The sequence below is a fragment of the Lycorma delicatula genome, chromosome 13, assembly GCF_047948215.1.
Source record: "Lycorma delicatula isolate Av1 chromosome 13, ASM4794821v1, whole genome shotgun sequence".
Lineage (NCBI taxonomy): Eukaryota > Metazoa > Arthropoda > Insecta > Hemiptera > Fulgoridae > Lycorma > Lycorma delicatula.
In genome coordinates, this window is record NC_134467.1 from 37049755 (window position 1) to 37076427 (window position 26673).

Sequence of the window (26673 nt, forward strand, 5' to 3'; positions counted from 1 at the left end):
ATCAGATCTAACATGAATATCAGCTTCATTTGTAGAATAATTAAAGATTTATTGGCGTGATAGTATTTATATCATTTTTTTTTTTTTTTTACTGTAATGTTGGCTGTTTATTAATTGCGTTTATCTCTTAATTAATTGCTGTTTAATTAATTGCGTTTATCTCTATGCTGTTTCATTACGATATACTTATTTTGGTGGATATTTATACAAAATATTACATCCCTTTAACATGCATGAAAGAGTCTATTATAAACATGAAATTCATTTTTTTTATTTTACTTTTATTTTTTATGTTTCAGATCAAATAAAATTGGAATAACCTATTGAATTCAAGAAAAAAAAACACAATCGAAAAAATCACGACTATACTGAAAATTTTCAACAATAACCAGAGGTAAATTTTTTACTTATTTTTTTTTTATTCTGTCATCCCTTTTGGTGTAAAAGCATTTTTAATTGTTCTACTTATTTTGTTTAATATCGCAATCATATACGACAAAACCAATTTATTCGTGTGTATATATATATATATATATATATACTAGCTATACCTGCCACGCTTCGCTGTGGCACATTGTGGATGCATGGATGAGAAATGAGAAACAAAACAAAGCATACGTTTCATAGAAGTTTAATTTTGCAATACTTGTGGATATACAATATTTTTCTGTTTTTCCACTGTCTGCGTAGATATAAAGGCTATCTGGTTTGCCGACTCGGGAACACACACATACAGTTGTCCATGTGAGAAGCAATCTGCATCTAAATCTAAACCACACAATTCTAAAGATTGACCTTGTGCTTTATCGATTGTGATTGCAAATGCCAATCGAATTGGGAACTGCAATCTTTTAAATTGAAATGGTGTATCGGTCGGGATCATGGGTATTCGAGGAATGAGGACATCTTCACCTTTGAAAGGCCCCGTTAAAATCGTTGCTTCCACTACGTTATTCATCAATTTCTTAACTGCAAGTCGCGTGCCGTTGCAGAGTTTTGGCCGATTAATATTCCGCAACAGGATAATTGGCACACTTATTTTCAATTTTAATATGTGTGGTGGCATCCCTGGCAGATCAAGTGAGTTTAAAAATTACGTTGGATAATTAACTACTTCATCTGCTTCCACAACGGTGTCTATCGACTTATATGCAATTTCCTCACTTTGAATGCCGGATTGAATAACATTATTAAGTCGATAGACATTTTTATTCTTTGCGGCAAGGATAGCTCGTTCACTGAGCCAATCGTGATTTCTATGATTAATTTGAATATCAGGAAATACTTTTCCTGATATATATATACACATACACACACATGGCGTGTTTGTGTTTGTTCTTAGGAGTTACAAAAATTCAGTACAAAAAAATATTTCACTTTCCTAAATGAAAGTTGTACGAGGTGATACAAGGCCTCACACAGTTTTTGTTAAAATCTATAAATGTTCAATATGTGTTCCTCTGGTGACACGGCACACATCAACACGAAAGTCTAGCTAGCTCTTGCCAAACTTGTTCTAACATGTCATTTTCGATAGATTTGATTGCATCGATTATGCGATCCTTTAGCTCAGCGATATCGTGCGATATCGGTGGGGTAAACATCTTATCTTTCACGTAACCCCAGAGTAAGAAATCACATGGCGTGAGGTCTGGTGATCTTGGTGGCCACAGCATAATATGTGGCCACCCCATATTATTATATATATATATTTTTTTTTGAACTCTACTCCCCTGGGCCGGTCCGACTGGTTGGTATTGCGCCACCCAGGGGAGTGCCTGTTCTACTCTAATGGGCCTTCCCACCTACCGGCTATAAGTCCGGCATGGCACGTCGGCCCACCGGTCAGTTCTTTTGAGTTCTTTTGCCTCATCCGTATATCGCCACGTCACGACAATACCATGCATTGTCGCGACGTGGCGATTGGGACTTCTCAGATCTTGATATTAACCCAACGAAAAAACCCTTAAGAGTCCCCAGTGGATCATCGGAACTGATACACCTCGGCATGTCAGCCCTCACCACTGAGGCTGTCCACCCTGTCCTATGCTAAAGTTTAAAAAACCTAGTCTTCACTCTCATCATTGTTTTTCTGCGTAAGTATTCTTTTGATGACCAACTCAACTTTCTTCCAAGTTTCTTCACTGTTTAACATGCTATTGATTAGTCTCCCAGTTTCATCAGATGACAGGTCAATACCTGTCATCATGACCTGCCATGCATATTATGCAGGTCAATACCTGCATAATATGTTGATCTTCTTCAGACGCACGTCCTATCCAGCGCCGAGGTAATGTTGTGTTAAGGTATTGTCGAACCTCGTTATGAAAACGGGCAGGACAACCATCTTGCTGGAAAATGAAGTCGTTGAGTAGCTGAGGCGTAAGCCATAATTGTAACATATCCAGGTATATCATACCGGTTACTGATGTTTCCATAAAAAAGAACGACCTATACACTGCCTCACCAGAGATCGCACAAAAAACGTTTACTTTCGGAGAATCCCGAATGTGTTTCACATAAGCGTGTGGGTTTTCAGTCCCCCAAACTCGCACGTTTACTTTGCTGCTAATATGGAAAGTTGCTTCATCGCTGAAAATTATCTTGTTTAGAAAACCTTCATCTAACCACATATTTTTTGTAATTGTATACAAAAATCGAGCCTACGTGTTTTATCTCCATCAGAAAGACGCTGGATTAATCGAAGACAGTACGGTTTGCACAATAAAAGTTTACGGAGAACTCTCCACACTGTTGTTTTCGGAATTCCTAATTCTCTACCTGCAGTCCTAGTCGATTTTGACGCGCTGCGAATGAAACTTGCACGCACATGTTCGACATAGACTTTTGAGGTTGATGGACGACCGGTTGATTTTCGCTTGCACACGCAACCGGTTTCACTGAATTGTTTATACCGTGCACGAATTAAATTGTCACTTTGTGTCTCTTTATGAAATTTCAACCGAAATGTACGTTGCACAGAAATTACTGACTCTGACAAGTGAAATTCTAACACACAAAACGACTTCTCCCTTCCCGTGGCAGCCAGTTTCTCTACTGTCGACGCCTAGCGGGGAAATAGTTTACTAACTGCCTAGTATATCTGGAAAAAAACTATTTGAAATACTCTTTCGTACAGTAGTTGTTTTATTCTTGTGATTCGAAATAGTTTTTTGTTAATGAATTTTCGAAACTCCGAAGAACATTATGAAACGCTCTGTACATATATATATTGTACTTGAACTTTGTACTTTTATATTTTATTAAACTTTTATATATATATTGTATATTATAGAACTTTTATTTTTTCATGGATCCATCAATCCAGTATATAATTATTACTTCACTATCCGATCAGGGCTCGTTTCGCTCGCCTATCCGTCTAACCAGGATCTCCATTGCGTTCATTATTCTCTTTCTTATAAAAATATTACTGATAAATAACAATTAAAGGCTGTTAACCTATAAAACAAATATTATTAGTGAATTGTAATTTTTTCGAAGCTTTCAGTATCTGAATTTTGCGGGTTTCAAAATATTCTGCCACAATATTAAAAAAAAAGCTGACAACATACTAGTAAAACTTTCTTACCACAAGGCTAAAGCCACGTTCCGATAAAGTCCTACTACTGTGGGTTTTTTATACATGTCTTACACATAGAACTTAATTTAAAATATTTATCAATTTTAAATATAGTATTTTTTCGTTTACTTAATTCAATGATTAAATAAATAGCGCTCATAGCGTATTTAATTCGCGCTAGTGTGGCGGTAATAGCGGTGACGGTAGGTACTAACTAAAGTAATGTAATTTGTTCTATGTAAGTTGTACATGAACAAATTTCGCTCGTATGGTCGGTAGACTGGTGTAGCCGCGAGGCTTAATGCATCAGGTCCCGATCGAGCTTGAAACCCAGCCAGACCGATTTACTTTTTTCACTTTAAATATTATTAATTTATTTAATTCTACCGCTCACCTGTGACGTCACAACATAACAGATGACTACAGCATTTTTTAGGGTGAAAGTGCATTTTGCAAAACAATTTTTTTTTGCCAAAAAAAAAGTTACTGAGGGTAACTTTGTTGTACAGTTTCATCCCCTTGACCTTTTAAGTTGAAAATTTAACGTCATCAATACTACATATATAGAAATAATCTTACCAAGTTTGATCAAAATCGGTCCAGTAGTTCTAGAAATAAGACGATTTAGAGGTCAACACCGAAAACACATATGTACGAACATTGACTTCGGAAAATTTCTATCCAGTTTTTGTTCGTTAAGATTCGGTGAAAACCGCAAATACCCAAATTGAATTACAATACTTTCCCTTCTAGAGCTATAGTGCTATCCAGTAGTTATAAATTTTTACTCCTGGTTATCCGTTCTTCGTACGGGTAAAAATGTTTTTTATGGTTCTTAGCGTTTCATGATAAATCCAAAGATGAGATGACCCTACTTCGATTCTCTTTTTTTTTTACTTTTTTGTTTCTTTTTTTTCTGAAATAGTTCGTGAACAGTGTAATCTAAAGAATGAACTTGTATACAATACTTACATTTTCTCTCTGGAGTATATTTATACAGATTGCTCCCACAGGAGACTCTGAAACAAGCTACAAATAACTTGCCCATGCGAGAAGCATTGACTTTCCAAGCAGAGGGAGCTTTCCATGCCCTTGTGACTTATTTATTAGTATCGAAAAAGAAATTTAAGTGAAAATTTAAGAAAATAAAAGACAAATCTAAAATAATAATACCGTACATAGTCAAAACTTTAAAGTCACTTTTCTCGATAATCTAAACAGATATTGAAAAAAAACAAAGAGATCATTTTTTATAGAAAACTAGCAAACCCGGCAATGTATATATATATATATATATTTATATTTAGATTAAACGAACACTATTGAAAGTTTTATAAAATATTAAAAAACTGTACGGTACGGAACTTCACAAAATTTAACCTTTCGGTTTATAAAAAATCAGAATGTAAATAAATCCAATCGGCAAAAAAACAGCGCCGCTACCTATCGGATTTAATTCAAACCATTCTCTAAACACAGTAGTCGGTGGAAAGAAATATGGCAGCAAAATCATCACAGTAAATACTGAACATCAAGAAACTTACAAAAAATTACGGAACTTCACAAAATTTAACCTTTTCCTTTATAAAAGTCAGAATGTAAATAAATCCAATTGTCAAAACAGCACTACCTTTTTTTTATCCTTATTAACCATCCTGGGAGTAACAGGCATCACTTTTCAGCATTACCTTCTAGTTACTACCGTAGTGACGTAGAAGCAGATTGCCCCACCATAGCTTACCCTCTTTCAGGGCCACGATCGGTCTTTTGTGTATCATCGAGACATTCCGACCTCATCTTCTGAATAGCTGAAACACTCTTCAACAGGAAAACAGCACTACCTATCGGATTTAATTCAAAGTACTCTCTAAACACGGTAGTCTGTTCAGAATATCCCTTACTTTCTCTTTAATGGTCAAATCGAGAATTTCAATAGCTTTAAACCTTCTCCAGACAACGCGAACCATTTTGCAAAAACCCACACATAAATCGGTCCAGTAGTTTTTTAGTCTAAGGCGGACACACATACGAACATTGCCTTTTATATATATATATATATATATATATATATATATATATATATATATATATATATTAGCAGAACCGGCAATGCTTCGCTATTACTATATATATGTAGAGAGAGAGATAGAGAGAGAGAGAGAGAGAGTGAGTGGGAGAGAGAGAATATATAAATGAACACAATTTAAAATTTGATAAAAAAATAAAAAAACTGAACTTCACAAATTTTACCTTTCATTTATTCTCCTTCCCCTTTTCCCTTTCCAAATTCTCCCTTTCACCCTTCTCCCTCACCCTCTTCCGGTTTCCTTTTTACCCTTTCCCGTTTTCCCCTTTTCTCTTTCCACCTTTTCCCCTTTTCACCTTTTCACAGTTTTCCATTTTCCCCTTTTACCTTTTTGTCTGCGCGTAAATAGGTCCATTAGTTTTTTGGTTTTTACGGACACACATACGAATATGCCTTTTTATATATATATATATAGAATAAAAAAGTCTGTTTGTATATTTGTTTGTTTATTTGTTTTGTAAATATCTTAACACGGGCCTCACCTAGCGGGTATAGTTTTTGCAAAAATATTTCTTTTCACGTAACTAATATTCATATTCTGAATATGAACCAAATCGGTCCATAAATATAATTTTTCTAAATATCTCAACCCCAGCGCCATCTAGCGGGTTCATTTCTTTCAGAGATAATTCTTTCCATGTAAGTAACACGTATTCTGAATATGAGCCAAATCAGACTATAAATACAATTTTTCGAAATATTTAGATCCCAGCGCCATTTAGTTGGTTCAAACTAATTCAGAAACCTTCCCTGGCATACGTCCAACCATTCCCCAAAGTTTCATCGCTATCGGATGAATGGTTTAGGAAGGCATAAAAGACATACAGACAGACAAACATTCATTTTTATATATATAGAAGAAAAAAGGCTATTTGTATATTTGTTTCGTAAATATTTCGACACCGGTGCCACCTAGCGGGTATAGGTTTGTTTTATATATATGTGTATGTATATTTAGTAAATCAAATAATAACTTTATACCGATCTCCGTGGCGGAATGGTAGCGTCTCGGCCTTTCAACCGGAGGTCCGCGGTTCGAATCCCGATTAAGCATGCCTTTTTTTTTTTAAGCTACAAATTTCCATTTGGGCTAATGACCAAAGCAGATGAGCCCGTAAGCTATAAAAATAAAACTTTCTGAAGAAGTTTATAACGATCGATATAGACAATGACAATAACAGCAACATTAAATTAAGAAAAAGAAGTTACCTAGTAAAAGATTTGAACTTAGGTAATACTCCGGGGGTCATAAGAAAGTTACAGTTAAAATTTCGTAATGATTGGTTCAGTAGCTTTCATGGTTACCGGGAATATTTCATTGATAAAAATATGCGTTTCATACAAAGTGAAGTACGTAAACTCATTATCTTGATATATATATATATATATATATATAATCGATTTATAAAAAAAACGCTGTATAAAGAATGATATCTTCCCCTTGATGAATGGATAAAGGAATCGAGATAATTACTTGGCGTTAAGACCTGACTTTTGGGAGGGTTTATAAAAAAGAATCACCGAGTTGAATTGCTCATTAATGACTTTATTCGACCTATAGAGTAGGGAAAATCTTTGCTATGCCGAATGATAAATTATCAATTCTAATTGGTTTGAATTCTTCAGCATTTCTGATACTCTGATTATTATTTCAGATTTTATGAATTAGTCCGCGAAATTTATATATGGTAATCTAAAAAAATCATAGCATTATATTTTATTACGGTCAGGACTCCCTTCGCTCGTCCTTCTCGTCCAGCTATGTTTATTTCCCGCTTCGTTCATTATTTTCATGTTTCTTCCTTTTAACGAATGTGCCTCAAAATTTCATGAGGGTTTTCGCTAACCCCAAATTCGGCAGTTACTGGTTTTCAAATGTTGACTCATCACCAATTATTACGTTATCTAAAAATGTACCGTTTTTTGCAATTCTATTCATAATGTCTACACAAAAATGCTGCCGAGCAACATTGTCGTTATCTGTAAAGTGTTAAACCACGGTTAGTTTGTATGGCTTCAACCCACCGGGTTGGTCTAGTGGTGAACGCGTCTTCCCAAATCAGCTGATTCGGAAGTCGAGAGTTCCAGCGTTCAAGTCCTAGTAAAGCCAGCTATTTTTGCACGGACTTGAATACTAGATCGTGGATACCGGTATTCTTTGGTGGTTGGGTTTCAATTAACCACACATCTCAGATATGGTCGAACTGAGAATGTACAAGACTACACTTCAATCACACTCATACATATCATCCTCATTCATCCTCTGAAGTATTATCTAAACGGTAGATACCGGAGGCTAAACAGGAAAAAAAAAGAAAGTTTGTATGGCTTCAAATGCAATCGTTTACGTAATATGCGCCAAACAGTAGTTTGTGGAATACCAGTCTAAAGTGAGACACGTCGAGTTGATTTCTTTGAACTACGTTCAAAGCTTTCTCTGAGTCGTTCCACAGCAGCTTCAGGGACGCGTGAGCATCCTGGTGGTTTTGTATGTTTAACAGAACTGCCTGTCTCAAGGAAGGTTTGATGTCAAGAGTAAATTTTATGCCTAAAAGACTCCTTACCGTATTCTCTAAGAAAATTAGGTTGAACTGCAGTCGCTGACTGTGAATCGTTAAACCAAAAACCACAGCGAGTACGTTCCGCACCAGTAAATTTTAACAATCTGGTAACAGCACTGGTGGCCGAATTCGGTACTAATGAGCTACGTGAGTCAAAATTTGATGTATTTTTCTATGAAATGAGAACTCAACCGAATATGTAAGTTATCTAAATAAATTTTTATATGCTTTTAACATTTTGAAGTCCTTTTTGAATCACCCGATATATTCTTCTAATTGTAAAGGTAGATCTTCCATAAAATGTGGAAGATTTTCGATCAAATGATAAAGATAATTTTCTCAATTTAAACGATTTGGTAGAATGACAGGACCCAAAAGATAGTTCAAGGAAAATCTTTATTGATGGCTACTTTGGAAGGTACCGTGAGGATTTTGGTCCCTCCAGATACGCTGGTTCTGACTGTTTTGAAAGAAGAATTCCTGTTGAAAGAAGCTTCATTTTTACATTGTTAACATGATCTGTAGTAATAGTCGCTCTGTAAAATTATTCAAAAGTGAAAAATTAATATCAATTGTTTTATTATTATGTAATGTTAAATTTTATTGTAAGAAAATTATTACTTAATTTGATACTAATTTACAATATTTAGAATCAACAATAAATAAAAGCAATTAATATTTAATCGAATTAAACGTAAAGTGGAGGACATGAAAACAGACACAATATTACAACATCAATTTTCTGCTATAACTCGGTTACTTGTTTACCGATTTAAAAAAATAAAATGTCATTTTGTTCAAAATAAAAGGTTGAATATTTTAGCAATGACATACATTTTGACAAAATTTATATTACGGAGATATAACGGATTGAAAAAGAAAAATGGCCGCCATTTTGTAATTTGAGAAAGTATTTTTAGTCCTAATTTTTTTCTAATTTTAAAACTTTATTACCAAGATGCTTACCAAATAATAATGTGATTTCTCAATCCGAACTTAAGATATAAATTTTTATATAAAAATAACAAAATGGCGGACAGTGGGAGAACGAAGAAGAAATTGCAATTTTTCCTAAGGATATTTTTTGTTTAATTTTACAAGTAGAATCAAGAAATGTATAGCCAGCCCATTTTAGAAACATTCTGTAATTTTTTCTTTTAATTTTCACAGCTTCTGGGTTATAAAAAAAAGGTACTTAGAAGAAATCAGATGCACATCGGGTAGTTCAGATAGACTGTGTGCCAAATAAAAATTTTACAGCTGGTATTGATTTTATAAAAATTATATAAGAGGCGGGAGACTCCATGATGTCTTATCCTTTCATTCAATAAGTTCCCGGTTCAAATCCCAATTATTTTCCTACATTTTTCATACAGTAATAATATATAATTTTATTCAATATTTCTGAAACTTCAAGTTTTTTTCGAAAATTAAACGTTTAAAAAATTATTTATTTATTTCATATTTGAAAATCTGACACGGGCGACCCATAACTTCCTTGTAAGCCTTATAATTACATATTTTTTTTGTCTTCAGTCATTTGACTGGTTTGATGCAGCTCTCCAAGATTCCCTATCTAGTGATAGTCGTTTCCTTTCAGTATACCCTCCACATCCTACATCCCTAACAATTTGTTTTACATATTCCAAACGTGGCCTACCTACACAATTTTTTCCTTCTACCTGTCCTTCCAATATTAAAGCGACTATTCCAGGATGCCTTAGTATGTAGCCTATAAGTCTGTCTCTTCTTTAAACTATATTTTTCCAAATGCTTCTTTCTTCATCTATTTGCCGCAATACCTCTTCATTTGTCACTTTATCCACCCATCTGATTTTTAACATTCTCCTATAGCACCGCATTTCAAAAGTATTCCGTCTATTCCAGGAGCCTTTCTGCCATTTAAATCTTTTAATGCTCTCTTAAATTCAGATCTCAGTATTGTTTCTCCCATTTCATCCTCCTCAACTTCCTCTTCTTCCTGTATAACACCATTTTCTAATTCATTTCCTCCGTATAACTCTTCAATATATTCCACCCATCTATCGACTTTACCTTTCGAATTATATATTGGTGTACCATCTTTGTTTAACACATTATTAGATTTTAATTTATGTACCCCAAAATTTTCCTTAACTTTCCTGTATGCTCCGTCTATTTCCATTTGTTCATTTCTCTTTCCACTTCTGAATACTTTTCTTTAATCCACTCTTCTTTCGACAGTTTGCATTTCCTGTTTATAGCATTTCTTAATTGCCGATAGTTCCTTTTACTTTCTTCATCACTAGCATTCTTATATTTTCTACGTTCATCCATCAGCTGCAATATATCGTCTGAAACCCAAGGTTTTCTACCAGTTCTCTTTATTCTGCCTAAGTTTGCTTTTGCTGATTTAAGAATTTCCTTTTTAACATTCTCCCACATTATTTTTTCATTATTTTTTTTATTGTTATTATTGAATTATTATTTATCCTAAAAATGTTCTTACTGTCAGAGGTTAATAATTATTAATAAATCAACATATTTAAATAAAAAAATAAAAAATAAGGATATGAAGTCTGATTCGAGGAGATGAAGTCTGACTTCCCCTTCCAAATATGAAATTTTATTAATTAAAATTTCATTTGGCTATAACTCTGGAACCAATGAAAATAAGTACCACTTACGACATATATCGTTAAAAAGCTTTCAATTAGGGCTTATTGCAGTTAAGAAAAAGTCCAAAAAAATTAAGAAAAAGTCCTAAAATCCAAATTCTTTTGGATTTTAGGCTTTTTTGGAGACTTTTGGTTCAGTCGATTCCAATAAAAATAGGAGGTACACAATTAGATGTTACAACAGTCCAAAATCCAAAATTTTAACATCCTACGGCTAATCGTTTTTGAGTTATGCGAGATACGTACTCTCGGCTAGAATATATCTAGCCGAGAAAAAAAAGGATTTAGAAGAAACAATGAACGGCATAGATGAAGTCCTACGCAAGAACTATCGCATGAAAATAAACAAGAACAAAACAAAAGTAATGAAATGTAGTAGAAATAACAAAGATGGACCACTGAATGTTAAAAATCAGATGGGTGGATAAAGTGACAAATGAAGAGGTATTGCGGCAAATAGATGAAGAAAGAAGCATTTGGAAAAATATAGTTAAAAGAAGAGACAGACTTATAGGCCACATACTAAGGCATCCTGGAATAGTTGCTTTAATATTGGAAGGACAGGTAGAAGGAAAAAATTGTGTAGGCAGGCCACGTTTGGAATATGTAAAAGAAATTGTTAGGGATGTAGGATGTGGAGGGTATACTGAAATGAAACGACTAGCACTAGAAAGGGAATCTTGGAGAGCTGCATCAAACCAGTCAAATGACTGAAGACAAAAAAAAAAGCGAGATACGTACTTACGTACGTACAAACGTCACGCCGAAACTAGGAAAAATGGATTCTAGGGTGGTTAAAATGAATATTTCCGTTGAAATTTGAAAACCGAAATTTTTCGGTTACAATTACTTCTTAATTACAATACTTCTTTTACATCGTACAAGGAAGTAGGAACATTAACGTTCCAACTTGCTGCATCATAACGAATCACACTTTTAACTTGTCCCAATCAAATCTTTTCGACCTTAAATTGAGCATAACTCAAGAATTAATAAATTAATCTTCATAAAATTCTCATATGCACAACTTCAGATATACTATTACAGAAATATATAAATTTTAATGAAATTGATCAAGTAGTTTTGAAAATTTTTGAGCCAAAACAGATTATACATACACGTATAATATAAATGTATAAAGCAACCTCGATTTAAGTTAATGGTATTTTCGTACTTCTTATACCAGAAAACGTAATGAGAATTCATTTACACCCCCCTCACAAAAAAACAAACACCATTCGACCGAAAGTAATATCGTACTTTTCTTCTAAAAGTCGGTAAATAAAATTTACTTGATTACGATTAAATACAACAAGTTTGAATATAAATAAAAATAGATAAATCATTTTTCACAAATACTATAAGTTTATTTCTTTGCCATATAAATGATAGGCTTATTCCGCCCACACCGACATCTTTCATTTATTCGTTCTTCCACGATCTCTCCTTCCACAAGGATTATATTAAATAGTTTTAACTGGTAAATGCTCTGATGATGTTCAATTTAAATTATTACACCAATTAGCTCTATAATTCCTAATTGTGTTTAACGACGGCGTCATATTTACGTCAGCTATTAGCAATCTCCTGTTGTTGCTCTTATCTATGTCAATTCCGCAGCATGAATCATAGATACTTCATTTTTCGATCAATATGTTTCACTCCCGTAAAGTAGAATTGGAACAGTTAATATTTTATACAGAGTAATTTTTTAGTCCTGTTACCCAATTGTTAATGTCTGGTAATTTTTTTCTAAGAAAAGGAAATTTTGTTTTGTGACACGAAGTTGGTACTACTCAACCGGTATAGATACGGCAGTGTGAGTTGATTTTACTTGAGCTGTGTAAACTTTTGTGCCGTTTCCGGTCGTGTTACGAACAGAATGTCTTTTACTATAGAACAACAAGTTTTCATTCTTGAACAATATTTTGCTACGAAATCGTACGCGAGTGTAAAAGAATCATTTCACATTAAATTTTTTGGTGTTCCTCCGCCAGAAAAAATGTAAATTTCTAGGCTAGCAAACCGATATCAAGAGATAGGTAGGTAGTGTTTGCGACAGAATACGTAGTGGTCGACCAACTTGCTTGACAAATGACGTTTTAGAGAATGTCAAAACAAGATTGCTCAATTCTTCACGGAAAAGATTACGAAAACTTTCCACGCTAGTCGGTTTGTCATATTCGAGTGTTCAGAAAGCCGCTAAAAAATTTAAATTGTATCCGTATCGCGTACGATTAGTCCAAGAGCTTCAGCCTCCAGATTTAAACAAGCGATTGCAATATTGCCCTTGGTTTAGGTCTCTTGAACGTGATAACGGAATCGAATTTTTAAACACAGTGTCCTTTAGCCATGAAGCTTGGATCCATCTTGATGGTTATGTGAACAGTTAAAGCTATCGAATTTGGGCGGTTGAAAATCCTAACGCTTTACAAGACAAATCTTTGCATCCTTAAAAAATTGGTGTGAGTTGTGCGATATCTCGTCATCGTATAGTCGGACCCGTATTCTTCGAACAGACAGTAAATGGTGAAGTATAGAGGAATATTGTGCGCCAATTTATGCCCCTCCTGGAACCTGAAGAACGGTATTGCTGGTTTCAACAAGACGGCGCTACATGCCGCACGTCTCGAGAAACCGTGGAGTTCTTTGATGATCGAATAATAAGCAAGGGCTTATGATCTCCAAGGTTCCCAGACCTCACATTTCCCGACTACTTTTTGTAGGGCTATATTAAGTCCGAGGCCTTCAAAAACAATCCTCACACCATTGATGAACTTAAAGTCAATATTACAGACTTAATCACGAATATTTCCAATGCGACTCTTAAAAAGGTTTCTGCTAGTATGCTGAAAAGAGTCCGTGCGTGTATAACCGCAAGGGGTGGACTTTTTGAGCATATTCATTAACAATTATGTAAGTAATAGCTTTTATTAAACCCTCTTTTGTAAGTAACAAATACAGTTTTTTATTCCACCTAAATTAATCTTTTTTAAATTACATTTAAAATTGGTTAACAGGACTAAAAAAGTCCTTCATCCTGTATAAAGTTTAGTTTACTTCTACTTTTTTAAATGAAACGTCTTTAAGATTACATCGAAATATATAGATACTAGAACAGAAATTTGTAGCCTAACGAAACCGTCTGTATCGTCCTGCCTTAATAACTCCCTAACTATTAGTCTCAGACGACTTTGAATTTGCATCACTGTCGAGCGGGTCGACGGGGAGGGGGCACAGCGCAGATCGGTCAAAACTGGCGCTCTCGCTCATTTCCATTCGGTGTAGTTTACAACTTAGACGTAATAGCGCGATTATTCGCGTGTTTATGTTTAGATTTTGTCGAGATAGATCGATTTACGTAATAATAATTTTATTTTTGGACAATATTTACGTGTAAAAAATGATAAAAATTCAATTTGTCAGCCTCAGCCCGCGCAAATGCCAGCCGGAAATATAAATTACGCATATCGTTGGTAAGGAGAGGTTATGGGCCACGCAAAAGTACCTCAATGTCCGGTGTCAAACGAGCGAGACCTTCGGGAGAGTCGCAAAGCTGGCACGGCGCGCTCAGTGAACGACGCCGACGGCGCGAGCACCTCTAACACTGCTTATTATTCCTTATGTGTCTTCTCATCTCACAGACCGATGTAGAAGAAAATTGTCGTCGAATATTAGGCGAAATAAATATCATGTACCTTTTAGTGTCTGTTTTATGTTAAATTAAATTTAGTACGCGGTCAGTGTCTCGTTTTTATTTCAATCTAACACACTAAAAGTGACTCGTTGACATATAGACCAACCAATTTATCTGTAGAGTTGGCCAAATGAAGGAACTAAAATTCTCCATTGGAGATTTTCTGTTTTGTTCAAAAAATACGATGGTGGCTCTACCATTTAACTCGTGGTAGCTCGAAGAAACTTCATCCAAGGTCTTTAACGTTTCATGTTAAACCAACGGCTGTGCACTTCGACACAGCCCCACCCGATTTTTTTAATTGTTCCACCGACAGGTGTAAAACATCTTAATCTCTATAATATGATATTTCACATTATAAATAAAGTGCGGGACCTGCTTAAGAATAATTTTTTTTCCAACTAACTGAAATCTTACTCATGAAAATATTGTCGTAAATTTAAATGGTTTTATTATCTAGCAATGAAAATTTTATAGATAAGTTAACATTTATAATATTCTATAATTTTCTTTTTAAAGTTATGGGGGGGGAGAAAGTTGCGTATATTTAAATTTTAGCGGTTTAAATATCATCGTAAAATACTTTTTAATAAAAAAAACTTTTTTTTTTTAAAAAAAACTTTTTTTTTTTAAAAAAAACTTTTTAATAAAACAAAAAAAAATAAATCTTTACGGACTTTTAAGTAAGGATTTGTTCAAATTGAGGAAAGAAAAACTTTCTTTAAGACTTTTGTTGCTTGTTTTTAAAAAAAGAAGAAAAATATTAAGTCTAGTGTTTTAACTTTTTAACACTTTTTTCTATATATTTTATCCTTTAACTTTTTAAAACTTTTATACTCGTCCAGCTTATATTATATAGTAGCAATACTAGTATTTTTTTTTTTTTTTACGTATAATAAATGTATGAATTAATTATAAAAGGCTAATATATTTTAAGAAAACTTTAATGGTTGTCGTTAAAGAGGTGTCTTCTTAATTTCTTTTTCAAACCTCTATAAATTTTCATCCGCTCCTTTTAAAGGAAACCTTAATCTTTTGTTCTTATAACTTGAATTGACTAATCTTTAACAAAAGGTTATACTATAAAGTTATAAAATATGATAAAATAACTGTCGACAAATTTATTAATAAATTTTATAAAAAGAAAAAGGTGAAAATAAATTATTATAACTTTTTAAACATATATAAATAAATTTTTTTGAGCGTAAAGATTTTTATTTGTTTATCTTGTTATTTTTTTGGGAGGAGGTGAATCACGGGACATATAAACTAAATAACATTAATTTAAAACAAAACTAAAAATAGAAACGTATAGTATCACAAGAAAAACAGTGAAATTTTAAAACGCATTCAAATAATTTTTGAATATTCCAATAAAGACGCACGGTCTTAAAAAATAAGAAGACATTCTATAACATCATACATAGAAATGTAATACAAATTTGATGGTGCTCCTACACATTTCACATTTCTTTTTTTGTAACATTTTCTTCTAAGTTTTCGTCGGTTTTGTTATTAAACTCGACATGTTTAAAATTTTATTTCTTTTTTGTTGACATTATTTACATCAATCTTCTTATAATTAAATTCTCTAAAATTTATGTTTAAAAAATGTATGATTTATTGCCAATTTAACAACGTTATTGTACGTCAAACGTAAAAAAAATGTGTTTTTTGACCCTATTTTTTGCGTTTTACATGGGATATCTTAGAAACTAAGAAAGATACAGTTCTGGGACCTATTTTTTCGATTTCCTAGCTCAAAAACCATAACAAACAATTGAATTTTCCCCTTAATTGACCTTCCTAGAATTTCAGAAAGCCTTAATTTACCCGGAGGAACTGAAACTCGGGCGAAATCTTTCATCCTGTATAACTCGCAACGAAGCGTTTTCGGACTTATGTTTATATAAACTTTTTTCTTATTTTTAGCCTCTAAAATGAGTTGTCAAAGTATTACCCTATCCTCCTGAATCACTCTGTATATGTAGTTTAATAGGGGTACAAGGAAATCATGTGGTGTCTATAACAAATTTTTTCTATATGACAAAACGTAATCTTGGATTTTCATTCCCTGGAAATCATGATACAATGATGAGGCGAAACATGTTGGAAATTCCTATGATAAATGTGTGATAAAACGGTAAATAAATTTACATATATGTTTTTAATAAGAAATAAAAAATTATTGTTTTATAAATAAATATATTCAAGGAACAGTCGATGATTACAATGATGTACTTTAACTTAATTATAATTAAGTAAAAGTTAATGATTTCTACTTTTATTTAAGGTATTTATTCTAAAACTACGGTAATTAAAAAATTACACACAATTACAAATTCTAGCAATTAATTTTTAAATGAAATGAACTTTTTAACGTGTGAAAGATGTTTTATTTGATGGGAGTCGAATCTAGGAATTTTTCGAATAAAGAGGCAATGATGTTACCACCATATTGTTATGTAGGTCGACAACTGTATTAACAATGTCTTTAAATGTCTTACGTATAAAGTATTTTTTTTAATAAAATCAATAATAAAATTTATTTTTAAAAATTATTAAAATATTTTAAAAGTGGATAAAGCCTTATCTTGATTCAAAATCTGTAACAAATAATCCATTTTCGGGTTTTCGACATCCTGAGGCAATAACTATAATATTTCTTTTATTAATTTACTACATATTTGAATAGAATCAATTTTATTAAAATGTACACCAGATTTTTTGTTAATTATTTAGTTGAGGTGTCACCCTTAAATCACAAAAAAACATATCAAATTCATTCAAAATAAATATTTATTAATTTAATGATGTACTTTGGGCGTCGGAAAATAAAAAAATAGTAAAAATTTACATAATGATACAAATAACACAATGAAAATCGAAAAAAAATACTTATATCATAGTGAAACATTATATTTAAAGATATAAACAATTAATTAAACAATTAATCTGAATCAGATTTCGATGATACTTCTGCAGAATCAATTTATACGAGGGTTATTTTTATTGCAAGGTCCGATCGGTCGCGAAATAAAAAACCGCGCAAAAATCGGATAAACCTTTGCGCATATGTGTTGCGCAGCGTCTCTAGTATGGCCTTCAATCACACCGCGTCACTTAGTTTAGTTCTGAACACGCAGCTAGCACGTAAACATGTTTACAACAATAGCATCTCCCACCAAGTGTAAAGTGCGTGCGGTAATTCGATTTCTTCAGGCTGAGAGGTGTAATGCGGCTGAAATTCATCGACGAATAAGTAATGTGTACGGTGAAACTTCAATGAGTAACAGCAAAGTGCGACAATGGTGCAAAAACTTTAAAGCAGGACGTACAGATGTTCATGATGGAGGCGGTCAGGGAAGGAAGCGAGTGTCAACCGATGATCTCGTTGAGCGAGTGGATGAGGCGATTCAAGAAAATCGTCGGTTCACAATTTCTGTATTGAGTGATTCGTTTCCTGAAATTTCAAGGTCAGCTCTCTACACCATTGTGAGTGAGAGACTTGAGTACCGCAAACTGTGTGCGAGATGGGTTCCCAAGATGCTGTCCGAACATCACAAAACAATGAGAATGGACGCCTCCCTAACGTTTCTCCAGCGCTACCACAATGAAGAAAAAGATTTTTTTAACAAAATTGTCACAGGGGACGAGACATGGGTCCATTTTGAAACTGAAGAAACAAAAGAACAATCAAAATAGTGGATGCATTCTCATTCTCCCAGTAACCAAAGAAGTTCAAGCGAACCTTCTCCGACAGAAAGCGTACGGCTACTGTGTTCTGGGACCGGAATGGAGTTCTCTTGGTGGAATTCATGGAACGTGGCACGACCATAACTGCAACCTCATACTGCGTGACTGTTCATCGTCTACGAAGAGCAGTTCAGAATAAGCGGAGAGGAATGTTGTCATCAGGCATTGTCTTTCTCCATGACAATGCTCGGCCGCACACTTCAGGTGTAACAAAGAAGCTCCTACAGCGTTTTCGTAGGGAAGTGTTTAATCACCCACCATACAGCCCGGACTTGGCTCCATCCGATTTTCACCTCTTTGCTCACATGAAACGCTGGCTAGGAGGACAAAATTTTGGCACTCACATCGAGCTGCAGACCAGCGTAGAAACATGGCTGAAAACACAGGCGGCTCCTTTCTATGATGAGGGTATTGGAAAGTTGGTACCACGCTACGACAAAGGTCTAAATCGGAGTGGCGACTATGTAGAAAAATAGCGTAACTATGTAAGTACTTGTTACAAATAAAACATTTTTCATTTTCACTGTGGTTTTAATTTCGTGACCGATCGGATCTTGAAAAAAAATAACCCTCGTGTTACATCTTCTTTTAATAATAAATGCTGTTATGTAAATGAAAGTACTGAAGATGAAACAATTTTTTTTAATTCCCATCATTTGAAAAACAAAAAAATAAAAAATAAAAATATTAGTTTACAAGAAATTATACTAGTTTTATTAAAAAAGGAATAAATAAAACAGAAGTAAATTCGATTGGTAAAATCGATTTAACGATAAAAATCGAGGGTTACACTTAAAAAGTAATAACTGCAATATTGCATCACGGATCTTCAATTCGTAAAGGTCACTCATTATACTAGTTTTATTAATTTTTTTGGGAGGTCCAGTGCATGTGAAACGCGAAGATATGTCGAAATTTTCCAGAATTTGAATTATGGTACCCATTCCAATAGATAGCTTTCTTTTGAAATCTACCAAAAATGTTATAAAATTGCAGAATGTTTCAAAATGTTGTAGAAAGTTTTCGAGAAGTTCTATAAATTTCCATAACGTAACAGTGTTGAAAAATATTCTATAATATTTCAGAATTTACTATTAAAATTTTCTTCCCAGAATGATAAAGAATGTTCTGGAATGTTTAGAATAATTTATAATTTTCAAAAAAAAATTATATAATGTTCTTGATTCTTCCAAAATTAAATAATGTTAAAAGATATTTAATAATGTTTTAATTTTAATTTAATTTAATTTTAATTTTTAAGTTCATGGTCTTTTGAGAACCTATCTCAAATTTTAATATTGGGGCCCTTTACACCCCGTAAGTGTTTGTGATTGTCCTTGTCTTTCATGTTTTAATGTTTATTGTGAAGTTTGTGTTTTTTTAAATAAAATGTAAGGGCCCTTTACACCCTTACATATGACGATCCTGATGGAGATAATAATTTCTTTTAAAGAATATGCGAGGGCTAATGACCTTAGCAGTCAATGCCCGTAAAAATTCAGTTAAAAAAAAAAAAAAAAAAAAATAATGTTTTAGTATGCATCAAAATGTTCTAAAAACTTTAGAAGTCTATGAACTTTCAAAATGCAATAGCGTTCAGAAATATTCTAGAATATTCCAAATCTTTCAGAATTTTAACATTTTATAATGTTTTAAAGGTACTCACTCCTACCACAACGGTTATGGTTGGGATGGTCTAACAACTTTGTATTTTTTTTTAGTTTTTAAGTAATAACTGTCCCAATTTTGATTGAAATCGGTCCTGTGGTTTAGGAGGAGTTTTGAAACATACATACACACTATAAGTACTCTCATACATACATACAATGACTTATTTATATTGAGATAATAACTAATTAGAGGGTTCCTCAAGTATCGATTTTAGGACCTAGTTTATTTTTTTATTATATAATTTTATATATAATAACCATGCTGTAATAAAATAATATCTTACAGTAATTATATATTAATGAATATTTTATTAGTTATTTATAAATTGAAGTCGTAAGGAAGTACTGATAGATTAACAGGAAACAGCGTTACACGAGAGTCAATGACTATCTAATATTAAACAACAATCCTGTGCTACTCTCGCTACAGAACGATTTAGTAGGCATTGAACAAACCTACCGTCGACGAGGAGACCCCATATGGAAAACTCATCCCTTCTTAATACTCTACTACTTGTTTTCCCTCCTCTTCTATCACTTTTCCAACTCTGTTCATTTATCTATCTTTCTCTGTTGTGTTCTCATTCCTCTTTACAACCCCTAACTGTCCTACCACCTCACCCTTACAATCCATTCAATCTACTTTCTCATTCTAATCGTATTTCTGTCTCGCTTGTAAACCGTACTTGTGAATATTGACTTTTTCACTAGTACCGCTCCTCATACCGACCTATTCCTTTACCTCTCTCTTCCCTTCTATTCAACAAACCGTTCCGCTATCTTTGTTCCACTATCATTCTTTCTCTCATACACACACACACACACACACACACACACACACACACACATATGTATATATAAATCCTTCACGGTGGACGATTATAAAAAACAAAAAAACAGCTGACTCTGCGTTTCTTTATCTATCTTTTAGAAAATACTGCCTGATGATATATATATATAATATTAAACAGTAAAATATATAGTGATATTATTTACCAGGTCCAGTTAGTTAGTACCATATTTTTTTCTATACGAATATACTAATTGAGCTTATAGAAATAATGTAAATTCTGTTATACAGTATCAATCTATATATATATATATATATATATATATTTTTTTTTTTTTTTAACAACTCATTCTAGAGGCTAAAAATAAGAAAAAAGTTCATATAAACATAGGTCCGAAAACGCTTCATTAGCGAGTTATACAGGGTGAAGGATTTCGTCCGAGTTTCAGTTCCTCCGGGTAAATTACTGCTTTCTGAAATTCTGGGAAGATCAATTAAGGGGCAAATTCAAATTCTGGGAAGGTTAATTAAGGAGCAAATTCAATTGTTTCTTATGGTTTTTGAGCTGGCAAATCGAAAAAAATATGTCCCAGAACTGTATCTCTGGCAAATCGAAAAAAATATGTCCCAGAACTGTATCTCTCTTAGTTTCTAAGATATCCCGTGTAAAACGTCAAAAATAGGGTCAAAAAACACTTTTTTTACGTTTGACATACAATAACGTTGTTAAATTGGCAATAAATCATACATTTTTTAAACATAATTTATAGAGAATTTAATTATAAGAAGATTGATGTAAATAATTTCAACTAAAAGGAAATAAAATTTTAAACATGTCGACTTTTATTAACAACAAAACCGACGATCCGATTGTCTGAAGAAAGCCCACATGATACAGTGGAAAACTGTAGCAACCCATTGCAATCGACTGGACAAAAAGTGTCCAAAAAACTACGAAATCCAAAAAAATTGGATTTTGGACTTTCAAAATCCAAATTTGGAAAGTTTTGAAAATTACAGTGAGGGTTTATTACAGTAATAAACCCTCATTGAGACCTTTCAACGATAGAACATAAATGGTACTTATTTTCATTAATTCCAGAGTTCCAACCTAACCCATCGGGTTGGTCTAGTGGTATCGCGACTTTCCGAATCAGTTGATTTGGAAGTCAAGAGTTCCAGCATTCAAGTCCTAGTAAAGTCAGCTAATTTTACACAGATTTGAATACTAGATTGTGGATACCGGTGTTATTTGGTGGTTGGGTTTCAATTAACCACACATCTCAGAAATAGTCGAATTGAGACTGTACAAGATTACGCTTCATTTATACTCTTACATATCATCCTCTGAAGTAATATCTGAACGGTAATTACCGGAGGTTAAACAGGAAAAAGAAAGAGTTATAGCCAAATAAAATCTTAATTAATGAAATTTTTGGTTCTTACAAGGAGAAGGTACATCGTTTCGAATCCTACTTCATCTCCTTTTTTTTTAATTTAAATGTATTGATTTATTAATTATTAACCTCTGATTATAAAAATATATTTATAATAAATAATAATTCAATAATAACAATAAAAATAAATATGAAAAAATGTCAGAGGTTATTAATTATATAAAATTTTATATCCTTTTCATTTAAAAAAAAAAATGTAAATGTAATTTAATAGGCGTACAAGGAAGTCATGTAGTGTTCACATCAGATTTTTTAATTTTTCTGTAAGAATTGAAGATATCAACTTGATTTTTGGCATGTCTAATATTTATGAGAATATCTAAAAACCAATTTATAGATTTTTTTTGAAATTCCCATTTTAAAGGGTTAAAATAGATCTTTAATTTTTTTATTTTGAAACCCGGCTATTTATTTTTTAAAAAATGGAGTAAAAATATTTGTAAAACTTTTTCTTTTGAATTATAACCTATTTACTTTTTAATAAAATTATGATTACTATAGGGACAAGGGAAGCAATTTTAGGCCTCAGATTAATAGTAGAAGGAAGATTAAAGAAAAACAAACCAACATACTTGGCGTTTATAGACCTAGAAAAGGCATTCGATAACGTAGACTGGAATAAAATGTTCAGCATTTTTAAAAAATTAGGGTTCAAATACAGAGATAGAAGAACAATTGCTAACATTTACAGGAACCAAACAGCAACAGTAACAATTGAAGAACATAAGAAAGAAGCCGTAATATGAAAGGGAGTCCGACAAGGATGTTCCCTATCTCTGTTACTTTTTAATCTTTAAATGCAACTAGCAGTTAATGATGTTAAAGAACAATTTAGATTCGGGGTAACAGTACAAGGTGAAAAGATAAATATGCTACGATTTGCTGATGATATAGTAATTCTAGTCGAAAGTAAAAAGGATTTACAAAAAACAATGAACGGCATAGATGATGAAGTCCTACGCGAGAACTATCGCATGAAAATGAACAAGAACAAAACAAAAGTAATGAAACGTAGTAGAAATAACAAAGATGGACCACTGAATGTGAAAATAGGAGGAGAAAATATTATGGAGGTAGAAGAATTTTGTTATGTGGGAAGTAGAATTACTAAAGACGGACGAAGCAGGAGCGATATAAAATGCCGAATAGCACAAGCTAAACGAGCCTTCATTCAGAAATATAATTTGTTTACATGTAAAATTAATTTAAATGTCAGGAAAAGATTTTTGAAAGTATATGTTTGGAGTGTCGCTTTATATGGAAGTGAAACTTGGACGATCGGAGTATCTGAGAAGAAAAGGTTAGAACCTTTGAAATGTGGTGCTATAGGAGAATGTTAAAAATCAGTCATTTGACTGGTTTGATGCAGCTCTCCAAGATTCCCTATCTAGTGCTAGTCGTTTCATTTCAGTATACCCTCTACATCCTACATTCCTAACAATTTGTATTACATATTCCAAGCGTGGCCTGCCTACACAATTTTTTCCTTCTACCTGTCCTTCCAATATTAAAGCGACTATTCCAGGATGCCTTAGTATGTGGCCTATAAGTCTGTCTCTTCTTTTAACTATATTTTTCCAAATGCTTCTTTCTTCATCTATTTGCCGCAATACCTCTTCATTTGTAACTTTATCCACCCATTTGATTTTTAACATTCTCCTATAGCACCGCATTTCAAAAGCTTCTAATCTTTTCTTCTCAGATACTCCGATTGTCCAAGTTTCACTAACATATAAAGCGACACTCCAGACATACACTTTCAAAAATCTTTTCCTGACATTTAAATTAATTTTTGATGTAAACAATTTTATTTCTTACTGAAGGCTCGTTTAGCTTGTGCTATTCGGCCTTTTATATCGCTCCTGCTTCGTCCATCTTTATGAATTCTACCTCCCAAATAACAAAATTCTTGTACCTCCATAATCTTTTCTCCTCCTATTTTCACATTCAGTAGTCCATCTTTGTTATTTCTACTACATTTCATTACTTTTGTTTTGTGCTTGTTTATTTTCATGCGATAGTTCTTGCGTAGGACTTCATCTATGCCGTTCATTGTTTCTTCTAAATCCTTTTTACTCTCGGCTAGAATTATATATATATATATATATATATATATATATATATATATATATAAACTTTTGAAGTGACGTTGGTTTTTTTGTCTGGGGGATATGAACGCAAAGATATGTCGAATTTTTCCGGAAGTCCAATCATGTTACCCAATACAATAGTAACTTTCTTATAAAATCTACCAAAAAATAAGTCTTTATTAAGGATCGAACCAAATTTCTGACAGTTATAATTTTTTTTTCCGTAATGTGTACATTGTAATCTGTTCAATTAGTGTACAATAAACAACTCCCTTTCCCCTCTCATAGTTACCCAACGAGATGATAATGATACGTATGACATGTAAATATGGCGTAGTTTTGTACAGACTAGGCCGATTATTCATTAGATGAGTGGTTAATTGAACCCCAACCACCAAATTAAACTGGTAACCACTGTCTAATATTCAAATACGTTTAAAAACAACTACTTTAAAAAGGATTTGAACCTTCGACTTCGAAAATTTGCTGTTAAAAAGTTGATTCGAGACGTCGAGTTAAACACTATATCAGCTGATATTTAATGTTTGATGGTATAAAATTACTACCTGAATTGCAAATTAAAATTTTAATAATAAATTATACATTCATAAATAAATATTTAACGTGTCTTAACATGAAACTTTCCTCTATTTCAAAAGTTGTAAATAAGTTGAATTATTTGGTTGTTACGTAGTATTCGCTTTGGGGTTGTAATTTCTAGGTTTAAATTTATTCTAACAAGTCTTTAGGGAGACGTAAGTTATACTACACACTAGACTTACAGTGCAAGTATTGTATAACTAATAATAATAATAATAAATTTAATAGTTATGGATAGGTTAAAATAGATAAGTAACTAATTTTTTAATTAAATTCTAAGATTATCTCTTATATAAAAGAGAATGTCCTGACTGACTCATAATCAACGTACAACCAAAACTATTAAAGGTAGAGTCTTGAAATTTTCAGGGTACCTTCGTATCTTTAAGTAAGCGTACACTAAGAAAGGATTTTGGGAAATTTTGATTTTAAGGGATTCAAATCGATAAAAAACTAAATTTCCTGTTAACAGCGCTATCTGTTGGACGTAAAACCAACATACGTTATACTAAATATTTTACGATTCCATTGCAGTGTTTCCAATATGTGTGTCCGCTATAGACTAAAAAACTACTGGACCGATTTACTCGCAGGAAAGAAGGGAGAAAGGGAAAAATCGAAAAAAGGAAAAACGAAAAAGGGAATAAGGGGAAAATAAAAATAAAAAAGGGGAAACCTGGAAAAAGGAAATGGAAAGGGAAAAGGGAAAAAAGAGGAAAGAGAATGGGGGAAAGATAAATGGAAAAGAGGAAGAGGTAGGGGAAAGGGAAACGGGAAGGAAGAGCGAAGCGAGCCATGACCCTTTGATAGTGACGGGAAGCGCAAGTAACCATAGATCACGAGCGAAGCCGCGATGGGGATGCTAGATTTGGGATTGTAATAAATTTTTTGTTTATCTTCATTGGACTTTTATATTGAACTATTTTAATTCGTTCATAAAATAGATCGATTCAATTTTCTTATCTTCCTTTTTTTGTTTTCCTTTATTTAATTTTTGAAAAATAATTCGTTGTTTATCGTATTTTCCTTCAATATTTTCCATAAAAATTGTTATTTAACCGTTTTATCAGGATTTAATGAAAATCTAAATATAATATTATTTATTAAATATTTTTTATTTATAAAAAAATAAGTTCGCTATTAAAAAAGCATTGCGAGTGATGTTACATTTATATTGTGGGTGAAGTCGCGACGGGGTTCGCTAGTTTGATATATATATAAGCTTGAAAAGATTATGTATCGGAATATGAAATAGAAATTCTTTATTGTATAAAAAATACCATGCCTGATTTGAATTCGAACCCAGAACGTCCGGATGAAAGGCCCAGACTACTGATCCACCACAGAAATTAGAAATTTAAATTTTAAATTAAAAATAAATTTTATTTAATTATATACTATACATTTATACGATATGGGTTATTTAATTATTAAAATGACAATTGGCAAAAGCGGAAAAACGTATTTTATAAAATAAACTGAAACTGTGTGACATTCCGCGTTGGCACTTGTTTATCTAAAGCATGCCAAAGCTTCACATAAAAAAAAAAACATCTTTCTTGAAATAAGTTTTATTTATTCAACCTATAAAAGAGATATGTACTCGTATTTATTCAAACGTATTAAAAACAAAAAATATCAAAATGAGGTAGATTTTTTTACTAGGTATTAAATAAAATAATTTTTTTAATATTACAAAACAAAAGAATTAAATATTTTAGAAAAA

At 32.7% G+C, this 26673-nt stretch overlaps 1 protein-coding gene across 1 annotated transcript in view; it reads left to right on the forward strand.

Moving 5' to 3' along the window:
- Positions 1–305: 305 nt before the first annotated feature.
- Liprin-gamma (liprin protein kazrin) overlaps positions 306–26673 on the forward strand; it is a 316506-nt gene continuing 290138 nt past the window's right edge. The window contains exon 1 of the mRNA XM_075381547.1: positions 306–394. The gene's annotated coding sequence lies outside the window, so the exon portion shown is untranslated. The remainder of the gene's footprint in view (positions 395–26673) is intronic.